This window comes from Enhydra lutris, unplaced genomic scaffold (genome assembly GCF_002288905.1).
Source record: "Enhydra lutris kenyoni isolate GAN:26980312 unplaced genomic scaffold, ASM228890v2 scaffoldscaffold58, whole genome shotgun sequence".
NCBI classification, from domain to species: domain Eukaryota; kingdom Metazoa; phylum Chordata; class Mammalia; order Carnivora; family Mustelidae; genus Enhydra; species Enhydra lutris.
This window is the reverse complement of record NW_019154142.1, coordinates 17,878,894-17,892,183: the sequence shown is the minus strand read 5'-3', so window position 1 is coordinate 17,892,183 and position 13,290 is coordinate 17,878,894. Positions and strand designations below refer to the sequence as shown.

At 42.6% G+C, this 13,290-nt stretch overlaps 1 protein-coding gene across 1 annotated transcript in view; it reads right to left on the bottom strand.

The window, feature by feature from the left end:
- The window catches only part of LOC111158337 (G protein-coupled receptor 63), a 46,407-nt gene extending 41,298 nt beyond the window's left edge, over nucleotides 1-5,109 (bottom strand). Inside the window, exon 1 of the mRNA XM_022520314.1 lies at nucleotides 5,087-5,109. The gene's annotated coding sequence lies outside the window, so the exon portion shown is untranslated. The remainder of the gene's footprint in view (nucleotides 1-5,086) is intronic.
- Between the last annotated feature and the right edge of the window lie 8,181 nt (nucleotides 5,110-13,290).

Sequence of the window (13,290 nt, the reverse complement as noted above, 5' to 3'; positions counted from 1 at the left end):
AAATTCCCAACATCACTACACCTTCCGTAGGAACAAATTTACCCAAAGCCTATTATGGACAATGGGGAAGCTTCAAATTCAAAACTCCTCTCATGAAAGAGCTCAATAATTCAAAAAAAGGAAAAATTTCTGAAGAAGTACTGAATGGGACCTTAGCTGAAAGGATTAAAGAAGAGACTTTCTGCTATTGTTGGACAGTGTATAACTTCAGAAGGTACTACAGTTGGGGCAAACTTTATCAAAATAAAGCAGGAAAATGGCCCACTTCACATCCAGCCTGGAGATAATGGCAAAAATAAGCTAAAATGATTAAAAGAATGGGTTTTTAGGGGTGCCTGGGTGCCTCAGTGGGTTAAAGCCTCTGCCTTCAGATCAGGTCATGATCTCAGGGTCCTGAGATCGAGCCCCGCATCAGGCTCTCTGCTCCGCAGGGAGCCTGCTTCCTCCCCTCTCTCTCTCTGCCTGCCTCTCTGCCTACTTGTGATCTCTGTCTGTCAAATAAATAAATAAAATCTTAAAAAAAAAAAAAAGAATGGGTTTTTATTACAAGTACATGTTTATAGAGTTGTGTGCAAAATGCAACATTTTCCCCTCTGGAAGGCAATGGATGCTACGCCAAGAATAGTCCCTTTGCACAACACCTCCCTTTGAATCTGTATCCTCCCAGGACCAACTTAGATCAAAAAACCTGCAGCAGACACCTTCAGCCAGACACTGTACTGAACACCTGATATAAATGTTAACTGATTCTTAGGTAACTTTCAGCTGAAACTCTTACTCTGACCCAAACTTCAAGCATCTTTAAATGCTGCAAATGTTCTTTCTCTAAAATGCTTAAAAAACAACAACAACAACAACAACAACCAGAAGAGGTGATAGCATCTCCCTTTGGAAGGTAACAGCTAGAACAAAGACTCATGTCCCTTCTGCACTGCCTCCTCAAGGCAGAACATTAGAGTTTCCACATAAAACATTTTGCCTAAAATATTTTTTAAATGCTTTAGTGATACAGACAGGACTTAGTTAATTGAGAGAAAAGAAGCTAATGAAGCTTTGGTCAAAAATCCCAAATGGTATGTAAAACTTATGGCTAAAATGACACATAAGGGTTTCAACTGAAAATTACCTAAGAATTGATGAACATATATGCCAGGTGACTGGTTATTTGCACAATATTTGGCCGGGAATGTTTTTCAACCTAAACTGGGCCTAGGAGAATATAATTTCTTTAGAATTATCCCTCAAAGGAAATGGCGATAATAATAGTGTTACTATTAATTTCAATAGGTGACCCCTAGATTACCCTCCTAACTACAAATATATACTCTTTTGCCCAAGTTCTGAAAGCTATATTAAAATCCAAGCTTCCCAACTCTCCCTTACATTTTTAATAAACATGAATGAGCTTTCCAGTATATTAAGCTAGCGTTTCATGCTTGAATTTTCTGAATCTTCTGTCATATAGACAGAAATGAGAAATTACTTTTACCAATCCTATCCCAATTTGCCAGCACAGAGGCTAAAAGGCACTTTATCCAATGTGTCAAACTCAAAGACTGAAACAGCTCACTGTCAGCTTCAAAAACCATTTTTTACAAGCATGGCACACTGCCTCAAGCCAACTAAACACTAAAGCATGTTGGGCTGCCCAAACTGCAAATTATTTGGAATGTTCTCCATGTTTTGTGGTTACAAAAGTACCTATTTTGTGGACCATCCAGTTAAAATTAGGGCCATATCTGACCTTAAACAAAAAATTCTCAGGAAACTGAAACTATAATTGACCAAGATCCCAAGAGTTCTGAAAGGCTGTGACCTCAGGCTCATAATCAAATATCTCAAATGTTACTTTTTGAAAGCCAAAGAGACACAACATAAAGTCAGTGAAACACATTACTGTCTGTTTTAAGTAAACACTAAAACTTCACTATAAAAAACACCTCATAGTTGCAAAAAAGGAATAAAATTGCCACCTGCAACCAACTAAAGTGTATATGTGGCAAATAAAAATGCATATTTTTAAAAAAAGGCCTAGCAAATAAAGCAAAAATCAGTCTAAAAGACTATTGCACTTCATTTCTAATTTTTACTCACATATGTTAAAAGGTAGCAGTTTCAGCTGTGAAGTGTGATGCTATACTCCAAAGCTTTGCTTGTAGTGATTAGAGCCCTGTATCATAGCTATTATTTTCCCAAGCATTAATGGATACCTCTTTCAAATCAAATACTTACTTAGGACATCATTCACAAATCTGAATGCCAAAAGTTCCCAAGGTTTGCCTCCCATGCCATCAGGATCTACTCTGAGTCTCAGACCTTTGGAGAATGCCCTGAAGATCATTTTTAAAGTGTGAAAAAAGAAAACGTAGTATTGACAAGCTAATTTTTTCCTAGGGATTCCTCTGCAGAAGATAAATTACTGAAGCATGAGAAATCCCTGGTTCAATCATCCACTGATGGGATAATTCAGTCCATTTTAATAAACATGTGGTTAAGATCGTTGGCATATGGCCCCCTGGTATAAGCCTTGGGCAAGAACAAGAACACAGGGGAAAACACAATACTCTTTTAACTTAACTGATATTGATGAAATTGATGAAAATGCTGAAGAGATGACAAGCCTTAATGGGAACTATTTTTAGCTTCTGATCTCTTAGACCTGTGTTCTAGTACATGTATATTATCAAGTCCCTTTATGCTTTTCCCTGTTACAGATTTACAGATATATAAATATGTAAGTATAGACATAGATAAATATGGATTTTGTAAATATATATGGATGCGTGTGTGTGTGAGAGAGAGATATATTTACTTTTTTTTTTTAAGATTTTATTTATTTATTTGACAGAGAGAGATCATAGGCAGAGAGGCAGGCAGAGAGAGAGGAGGAAGCAGGCTCCCTGCTGAGCAGAGAGCCCGATGTGGGCCTCGATCCGAGGACCCGGGGATCATGACCTGAGCTAAAGGCAGAGGCTTAACCAACTGAGCCACCCAGGCACCCCTATATATTTACTTTTAAAAAGAGTAATTCAGGGGTGCCTGGCTGACTGAACAGATAGAACATGTAACTCTTGATCTCAGGGTGGTGAGTTCAAGCCCCACATCTGGCGTAAAGAGTACTTTAAAAAAAAAAAAAGGCATATTCATAAAACAATCATTTCAAATCAAATAAATCATATACTAAATCTCAAAATTGCAGAATTTCCTAGAAAATTGTGTATTCTAGGAACTAAGTCCCATCCACCTTAGAACCCCAAATTCTCATTGAATGCAGTACTTCTTTGCCTGGACTCCAGCAACCTTAAGGTAAAACAATAACTGCAGTGAAGACTTTAAGTATGTGACTTTTTCTAAGCAAATTTTTTCCCAAGAACAGTCAGTGTGCTGCATATTTTCAGAAAATGCTTGGGCAGTGAGTTTTTTGTTTGTTTGTTTGTTTTCAAGTTTCAGTCCTGGTATATTTGACAGCAGAGTGACAAAATTTTGCTCAGAGAGAAAAATCTATATCCCAAACAAAATGTTATAATATTAACGGTTATTCTGGAATGGTTTCCTTTCAAAACTTCCTCACTACAAATTTTTCCTACAATACCCTCCTCTGTTTTGATAGTATTTTTTCACACAGAGATTATACATAATGCATATAACTGAGAATTTAAATACTTAACGATATTCTTTTCTTTAAACAAGCTCCCACATTCTGTTTTAATTGTTTAAAATAATCTGGATAATGTAATCAATTATGTCACTAAAACTCTGGGCTATGCAACACTTCACAAAATACAGGAACTTTTCATCAGCACCTTTGATTTGCAGCTGACACCAGATGTACGAAATGCCAGTGGAGAGAACAGAAACAGGATTAGACAGGTGTGGTAGAGACCTGGGGGTGTGAGAAAATGGGCTTCCTTCACCCACAGGACACATAAAAAAAGAAAACTTACCTATTTGTGTAATAAATGTACTCATATAATAGGTTTCATCAAATAATTACATATATTACGTACCTCATCCAAGGGTAAAACTGTCTGAAGTAATGTCAGATTATGCAAGAACCATCAGGGTTTGGTTCGGTTTGGTTTTGATGATTCTTAGAAATACTACCCTTAAAATTAGTTGGGGCCTTTTAATCTAAGACATAATGAAAACCATATTCACCAAGAAACAAATAAAGAGAAAATCCTATCTTAAAACGGTATAGGTAAAAACCTCACCTTGCCTCACCGAAAAAAACTGCTTACCTACTACGGGGGATACCTGTATTTCCTAAGCGTCCAGATCAAGTCTAAATATCTAATCAGAGACTATAGGATCACTTCGAAATTTTGGGTCAGCCTTAGGGGACATATAAACATATATTGGGGGGTGGGTGGGTTGTGTGTGTGTGTGTGTGTGTGTGTGTGTGTGTGTGTGTGTGTGTTTAGTACCTGAACCTCAAGGATATGGGGAGGAGGGGGCAGAATGTTTCCCAAAAGGGGCGGGGAAGAGAGGGCTTAAAATCAGGGCGACGCTGAAACCCGACCAGGGCTGAAAGGCAGACCCACAGCGCCGCAAGCTCATCCACATGTAAGAGGCAAGCTCTCAAACTGTTGGAGCTCGCAGGGAGCCTCCCGACTTGGGCAAACGAGGTGAATTTCACCCTTAAAGAGGGACGAGAGCACAGCGTAAAAGTTCAAGAGGATTCCATCCCCTTCCTCTCACTCCCGGCACTTAGCTTCTGAGGAGAAAGCCGGGCAGAGAAAAAGCCGGCGCTGGGTGCCAACCTGCAGCCGCCCAGTTTCCTAGAAGGCCTAACTGCTCCAGCGGGCAGGGGATGGCGACAGGGGGCGTCGGGAAGCGAGGCGGGCGGCTCCCGGGGAAACCGAGTCCCGACCGGGCCCCCGCCGCACGGCGCGGGCTGCCGAAATCACTCAAGTCCAGCCGCAAAACCTTCCCGAAACCCCGAGCTTCTCCTGCACAACTTCGGTCTAACCGGCTCCTTCTCCGCCACACACTCTGCCCAACAGCACAGCCTCCCCAACGCGGCGGATGGAAGCGCTCCCCGCGGGCGGCTACCTGTCCGGGGGCCGAGGACCCCAAGTCTCACCTCATACAAAGGGCTGCGCGCGGGCGCCTGCAGATGAACCCAGGGAGCATGGCCCCATCCAGTCCCTCCCGGAACTTTCCTGACATAGCACTTCTCTCTGCTGCAGAAAACAACGCTTCCAAGCAGAGGAGGAAGAGGAGGAGGCGGTGGTGGCGATCCAGACGGCGGCGGCGGCGGCGGCGGCGGCGGCAGGAGCTGGAGCAGAAAGTGAGGAGCATCGCGGGCGAGCGCCGCCGCCTCCCAATCTGCCGAGGGGTTCCCGCCCCCAGGGTAACCAAAGCTCCCTCTTAAAGGCGCCCGCCGCGTTTTAGGACCGGAGGTAAGGGGAGGAGGGGAGAGGGGGCGGAGGCAAATAAAGAGGGAGAGGGCCGGCTGAGACGGAGCGATTTCGGAGGCCACCGTCCAGGCTGCCGCCCCTCCCGGCTGCCGCGCTCGCCAGTTTCTCGCTGCTCCCCCCACTCTCCGCCTGGTCTGGTTACCCCTCCGCCTGGGCAAAGGTGGGACAAGTGCTGGGACCCCGCACCGGGACGCCGCTCCCGCCTTTGGCTTGCGCCAGGATTGCCCCTGGAACTTCGCCCAGTCTCCTCACCGCCCCCATCCTTTTGGGTCCTTTCTTCCTGCCCCCACCGCAGCGCCGCTGTCGCCCTCGCCCCCAAAGCCCTTGCGCGCCGCTGGCGACTGCCCAGTGGAATTGCGTTTCCTCGCGTGGGTCCCACATATTCTTCCTCTATCTCCCACACAGTGATGAGGGTCTCCCCGGGAGCGCTGGAGACTGAACTAAGTAAAGGCCAGTGGGGGCCCCTAGACTGATTCCTGAAAGTGTCACTTGTGTAGGGCATGGGAGATTTGCCAAGTGTCCTGCTTTACCCTGTGCTCGTTTCTCCGATGGCCAATTGCCAGATGGCCTCCAACTGGATTTCTTGAACTGTTGACTTTGGCTTTCATCAACAGAGATTGGCTGTAAAGATCCCCAAAATGGACTCAGGAGGACGCTCCAGAAAAGTTACCGTCTTAAGATCTAAATGATGCAGGGAAATGCTGCGTTCAAGTAACATGTGATACTGTTTCCCCAGCTCTCATCAACACTTGTGATCGCTGCTGAGACCACGGTGAGGTATGTGCAGTGTGGAGATGCCGCAGAGACGCACCGCACCAGCAGCCATCGACACGTTAGGAACAGACCAAGGTAACAGTGGGTGTGGGCAGCAGCTTGTTTTTCTACCTCATGGTTCCAATTCTTACTTCTTTGGACTGTGGGTCTTCAAGATAGGCTGTCCTTTGGTCCCTGCACAAAAAGTGTCCTTTGGCTGAGGTGGAAATGGGCCCACAATTCAGGGTTAAGATACAGCCTGGGCTACCAGGAGCTGCCTCCCTAGGGGCAGTGGGCTCAGAAGGAGTGGTAGATTCTAATTCACACAAAAGCACTGGTGTGGTAGCCTGAGACTGGACCTCAGACCTACCATCGGTGTAACAGGGCAGCTGTGTAACAAGCACATGCTGATTTGTGGAGGAAGAGGCCAGGGAGACAATGTATAAAAGGTTGGAGCAATTTCTCTTAAAATGTGGAGAAGAAATAAGCCTTGGGGTCTATAAGAGCAGGAGATGTGGTCCTTCCTGGAGCAAACATGAAGATGAGAGAGGAGGTTGGCAGTGAATTAGGAGGGAAGAGATCTTCCTATTATGATAAATTCCTATATAGTCAGAATAATTGGAAGTACTAGGTACCCAACTCAAAGTGACTCGAGAAAACCTACAGTGGAGGAGGTTGGAATGTATTGGCTCATATGCATTAAATCCCAAGAGTAGATTTGGCAAAGAAGAAGGGGAAGGGGTAGGGGGGAAGAAGAATTATTATTTTTTTGAATCTTTTTTTTTTCTCCAGATGATCAAAGAATGTTAGGACTCCATTTTTCTCCATATTGTGCTGTGCTTTCATTGTACAGGTTTTATTTTCCCTAATCAGGGCCTAAATTGACAGCCCCAGACTTATTTTCTCCACTGATCTCCTTTGCAACTGATACTATCAGCAAAAGAGCAGGCCAAGGAATGAGTCTTATTGGACTAACTTGGATCCACTCCCTTCTCTGAACTGAGCATTGAATATGCAGTGCAGGTTGGGGTCACTTGACTATGTCTGAAAAAGATCAAGGGAGATAGCTTTAGTGCTCCCCGCCCTGTACACCTAAACCACATGAACTGAGTAGAAGAGAGGAGGTTCCCCAAAGGAAAATTAGTTTTGTTAACAAAGAGAAAATGAATGTTGAGTAGGTAAAGACCATAGATGACCCACTCCCAACAGCCCTCCATTCCCCACCACACCGAAGGGGACTGAATACCTCTCTAGCTTCTCCGCCAATAGCTTCAGGACCAGAAAAATGCCAGTGGTCTTGGGGTTACAGTTAGCCACATCGTTTGGCCTCAGAAGCCCTTGGGAAGGTGCTTGTGATATTTAACAACCACTTGCAAACAAACAGTATCTAAAATGTAATTGTATTCAATCATTTTTTTCCCTAAATCCTGATACCTCTGCTTCCACATACCCACAACTCCACATTCCTTTTCAAGCTCTGTGTTATTATATAATCAATTCAACTTGATCAGAGCTCATGGAAATGTGTCATTACCTATACAGTGTGTTCATTCAACTGGAGAAAGAAATGAGGCCTATGAATAATCACATTTCAGTATCCAAGTGACACAGGGCCCAACTTCATTTTCAAGTTTCAGTAAGTTCTTCCTTTATCTTTTCAGACATGGGCACAGAGGAGTTTATATTTTGCCTACCAAAAATGCCAGTTTCAGGCTTTTTTCTTCCCACACAAGAACTTTTCTTGTAGTTACTCACAAAAATGTTTCCTATTTTCTTCCTTCATTTCTCTGTTTTAGAGAAGTTTCTATGTATCATAGAAAAATAGACTTAACAACCTGGAGGAGACTTTAGAATGAACCTAAAACAGCCCCCTTTATTTCATGGAAGAAATGAAAGCTCAGAGATTGACTCGTCTGGGGTTGTGCAGCCATTTTTGGCATCTGTGATGTGCCCAGCTCTGTGCTCGGCATTTCAAAAAGTACAGAAACAAAAGCATACAACATGGCCACTATCCTCAAAGAAGTTAAATTTAGTCAAAGAGACATTAACCATCTAAGATATTATAAGACAATTATAGAGAATCACAATATACCATATAATTTAGTATTTTTAAATATGTGATGAGCTGTGTTACCTGTAGGCCTTGAAATACCTACCATAAACTGGAGTAGTCTGGGAAACACAAGCCAGGAACCACCCTGATGATCTTTAAAAAATGCAGAGGGGGACAAAAATGGGCTTTCCACATGAGAAAACAAACAAAATGAGAAGGCATTGATGAAGGAAAGATCTTACCATGTGTTTGGAACAGAATGGAAATCTGTACTGTCATGGTTAAGAAGAGTGTTTCTAAGTGCAAGTCATGAGATCAATTTAGTGGGTTTTGAGGAATTTTTTTTTTTAAGATTTTATTTATTTGACAGAGATCACAAGCAGGCAGAGAGGCAGGCAGAGAGAGAGGAGGAAGCAGGCTCCCCGCCGAGCAGAGAGCCCAATGTGGGGCTTGATCCCAGGACCCTGGGATCACAACGACCTGAACTGAAGGCAGAGGCTTTAGCCCACTGAGCCACCCAGGCGGCCCTTGAGGAATATTTTTTTAGTTAAACGGAATATCCATGTGCATCATACTTAACAAGATTAAGTATTGTTTGTTAAATTTGTGTGTCATTATATTATGTGTTCTTAGTTATGATGTAAATTTTTTATCTAACTTTGGATTATGTTCAAAAAAAGTTCAAAAGCCCCTAGTTCAGAAGCCAGACACACTGGGTGTGAAACTCTGCTTTGTAGCAAAATGTCAATTGAATAACTTCCCTCCGAGGATCCATTTCTTCATGTGCAAGAGATGTTCAGCACAGTCCTTTGCATGGAGTGTGACCTATAAATGGCATCTATTATTTGCTGGCCAGATTGGAGACGACTGCATATGAGAATCACCTGAAGAACTTTTTCAAAATCCCAGTACCTGGGACCCACCCTTAGAGAACCAGACTCAATTCTTTTTTTTTTTTTTTAAGATTTTGTTTATTTATTTGACAGAGAGAGAGATCACAAGTAGGCAGAGAGGCAGGCAGATTGAGGGGGAAGCAGGCTCCATGGCAAGCAGAGAGCCCATGTGGGGCTCGACCCCAGGACCCTGAGATCATGACCCGAGCTGAAGGCAGAGGCTTAACCCACTGAGCTACCTAGGCGCCCCAAGAACCAGACTCAATTCTAAGGGAGAGTTTGCACATTAGTGTTTAAAAGCTCCCCAGGTACAGCCACGGCTGTGAGCCCCTGGGCTGGACCCATAGCAAAGCACATCTAGCTCCTCAGCAGCATGGTGAAGCACTGTCTCTTTCTTCAGGTGACGCATTGATCATCATGATTTATGTTGCTGTTTCTTTACCAAGCAATAGGGAGCACGTTAGGTCGTCAGCAGAATTCTAACTAGTTTTGGCTCGGAAAATCTTCAACTGTGCTGCAAACCACTCGTGGTTTATCTCAGTCAGTAACACAGCATGGATCCTGAGTCATAATCTCCTATGTATCTCTCCAAGTGTACAATTGGTGATCAGTTACCAGCATACAGTGATTTCTGGAGGTGTTAAAAAGCAGTAAAATAACCACCAAAAATTCCCTAAGGAGGAGGAAAAGGGTTAGAAGCAAATGGCATTGGAAATCCATAAGCTAAATAATTAGCAAATGACTCATTAAATTTCAGCTATTCTCATCCTGACTCTTAATAGTGCAGTTTCTAAATATACTAATTAGTGATGTGCTTTTTGTAATCTTACATTTAGTAATCCCTATGTGTTCATATCTTATGTCTTTCCCCTATACGTTCAATCACTTTTTGTATGAAGCAGGAGAAGCTTTCTTCAAATACAGATTGTCCAAGAGACTCAGAACCGGTTATTCTACCTAGTCATCTTGTCTCTGTACATTTTGGCTTTTTTTTTTTTTTTTAATTCAGTTGGGCAAGTATAATAACGTAGAATGGTTTTGTAATCTCACCAAAGAGACAGAGCATCTGAGATAAGAAAGGAATAAAAAACCTAAAACCTAAAATTCCAACAACCAGATCTTATGTGCAACATGATATAACAAAATCAGAAGTACCCAGAACCACTATCAGGTCTTCTTGCCTAAGATAGAATCTGAATCTAATCAAGCCTCTGGAAGGAATAGGAAATACAGGGGACCAAGGATGGAGTTTGAAACTCAAACCACCTCAAAAAAGCAATCAGTCAAATCCAGAATATCAAATGTTCAATTAAAAAAAAAATGACATGGTTTCTCTACCAAATCAATGGCATGGGGACACCTGGGTGGCTCAGTTGGTTAAGCGGCTGCCTTCAGCTCAGGTCATGATCCCAGCGTCCTGGGATCGAGTCCCACATCGGGTTCCTTGCTCAGCGGGGAGCCTGCTTCTCCCTCTGCCTCTGCCTGCCACTCTGTCTGCCTGTGCTCATGCTCTCTCTCTCTCTCTCTCTCTAACAAATAAATAAATAAAATCTTTAAAAAAAAAATCAATGGCATGAAGAAACAAGGGCCTGATTGAAGAATAAAAGAGATTTAAAAATCATGATCATGGGGCGCCTGGGTGGCTCAATCAGTTGGGCATCCAACTCTTGATTTCGGCTTGAATCATGATATCAGGGTTGTGACATGGAGCCCCGCATTGCACTCCACACTCAGGCGGAGAGTCTGCTTGGGATTCTCTCTCTCTGTCTCCCCCTGCCCCTCCCATTGAGTGCTCTCTCTTTTTCTCTCTCTCTCAAATAAATAAATGAATCTTTAAAAAATTAAAAAAAAAAAAGAAAAGATTCATAATCATGAAATGCAGTGTATGGACTTTGTGTCCTGTTTTGACCAAACCACCTATGAAAAGAACCCTTGAGACAATCAGGAAAATCAGATTATAGGCTAAGTATTAGATACCTTAAATGAATTATTCTTAATTTTCTTAGATGTGATAATGACATGACAGTTACATATAAAACAAAAATTTCATCAGAGGTGTATGCACACTGAAGAATTTTATAATCCTTCCCCCCAAAATGGAAGAGTAATAGGTGGAAAAATGACTGATAATTTTTGAAACTGGGGGATGATGCATAGAGGTCTATCATCCTATACTTCCTTTATTGTCTGTTTTTGGGAAGTTCCTTAATTTGATGTTGAGTTAACCTTTTATTAAAATCTTTCATTTACGGATGCCTGGGTGGCTCAGTCGGTTAAGCCGCTGCCTTCGGCTCAGGTCATGATCCCAGGGTCCTGGGATCGAGTCCCGCATCGGGCTCCTTGCTCTGCAGGGAACCTGCTTCTCTCTCCGCCTCTGCCTGCCTGCCGGCCGCTCTGCCTGCTTGTGCGTGCTCTCTCTCTCTCTCTCTCTCTCTCTCTGACAAATAAATAAATAAATAATTTTTTTTTAAAAATCTTTCACTTGGTTTGACTAATGGGACAATGATAAATATATGCAAGTCTGGGCCTGGTTACATCTTGAATATTTCTAGAAACAAGCTTCTAGACTCAAAAGTCTTTTCTTACAATATCTTGGGCCACTGTTTTCTAGTCACATTTAAGGCATAGGACTGGAGCAAAGAGTGATCAGTGAGGGCCTCTGTGGGAGGAGCCCACAGCCACTGGACACACAGTTGGCTATCTGCATCCCAGGTGCCCACTTTCCAAATTATCTCTGTGCCCCAGTGATTATCTCCAGCTACCAGCCTTGGCAGCTTCCACCATGGCATGTCCACAGTGAACTCTACCAATGAGTCCATAGGAACTAATTGGCTGAATGCTTTTATCCTTTTTGTAAGTCTTACTGGAGGCATGTTCTTTTGGCCTCTTCCCATCCCCCCACCTAACCCCATCTCACTATCTCCCACCCCCCAGAGCAGGCACACACTCACGCATTCATTCAAACGTGCACACACACACACCAAAAAAGCATTGCAGTGGTAAGATCTGGCAAGCCAAGGCCAATGAGAGTAGACAGAGAGCCACGTTTCAGCCTGCCGCTAGTCTACATCTTAGTCTGGCATGTCACCAGCACTTTTATCTGGACCAGTTATGGCACATGATTCAGTGTTAGGAGAAGGTAACTAGGATGTCTATTTAATTTATCATGAATTGGAAAATATAACTAGCACATCAGTCTCACAGACATTACTTCTGTGGATGAAGCTGTTTTAAAAAAATGAGCCAATTAAAAATATTAAGTTAATAAAAGTACAGATATTTTGAGAATATGACAAAATTCATGAAAGTGTTTCATATATGACTAAAAGTTTTGAAATTCTGTCTTCATCTGTAGAGGGAGAAAGAGGCCTTAGAGCTCACACGCAAGCCCAGATGAGCAGTAGCTTAACTAGAAATGCAAGATAGTGCAGTAGATAAATAAATCCTTTGATAACTACAGGTTCTATTTTTAGAATAGATGGAGGGACCTTGGGCAGTTGGTTAGTTAACCTCTTCAACCCTCAGTTTCTTTATCTGTATATTGAGAGTAAAAATAAAGCATTATGAGGATTAAATAAAACATGCATCCAAAAAACTTAACGTAGTCTCTGATACAAAGTTAATGTCAGTGTTATGTTGGAACCATTACAAATGATACCAACTTTGTATTTTTCTGGATATTCCTTTATCTCATTTCCTTTTAGAAAGTTTGGAAATTGATTTGAAATCTTTCCATTAAGAAATATAACTAACAATGTTCAGGATCATTGTCACTGACTGTGAGGTTTTTTCAGTTATGAATTTTTTAACAAGTGAAGTGGTTCTTATCCTACCGATAATAGGTTTTATCACCTATTATCTCTTCTGTAACACTCATTTTTCATATAATTGAAAAATCTATTATTCTTTTAAATATTTTTAAAAAACAATTATAATTGGCCCTTACAAAAGGTATCACTTCAATAACCTTTCAAGAATATTTGAAGTTGGGACGCCTGGGTGGCTCAGTTGGTTAAGCAGCTGCCTTCGGCTCAGGTCATGATCCCAGCGTCCTGGGATCGAGTCCCACATCGGGCTCCTTGCTCTGCAGGGAGTCTGCTTCTCCCTCTGCCTCTGCCTGCCATTCTGTCTGCCTGTGCTCGCTCTCTCTCCCTCTCTCTCTCTGACG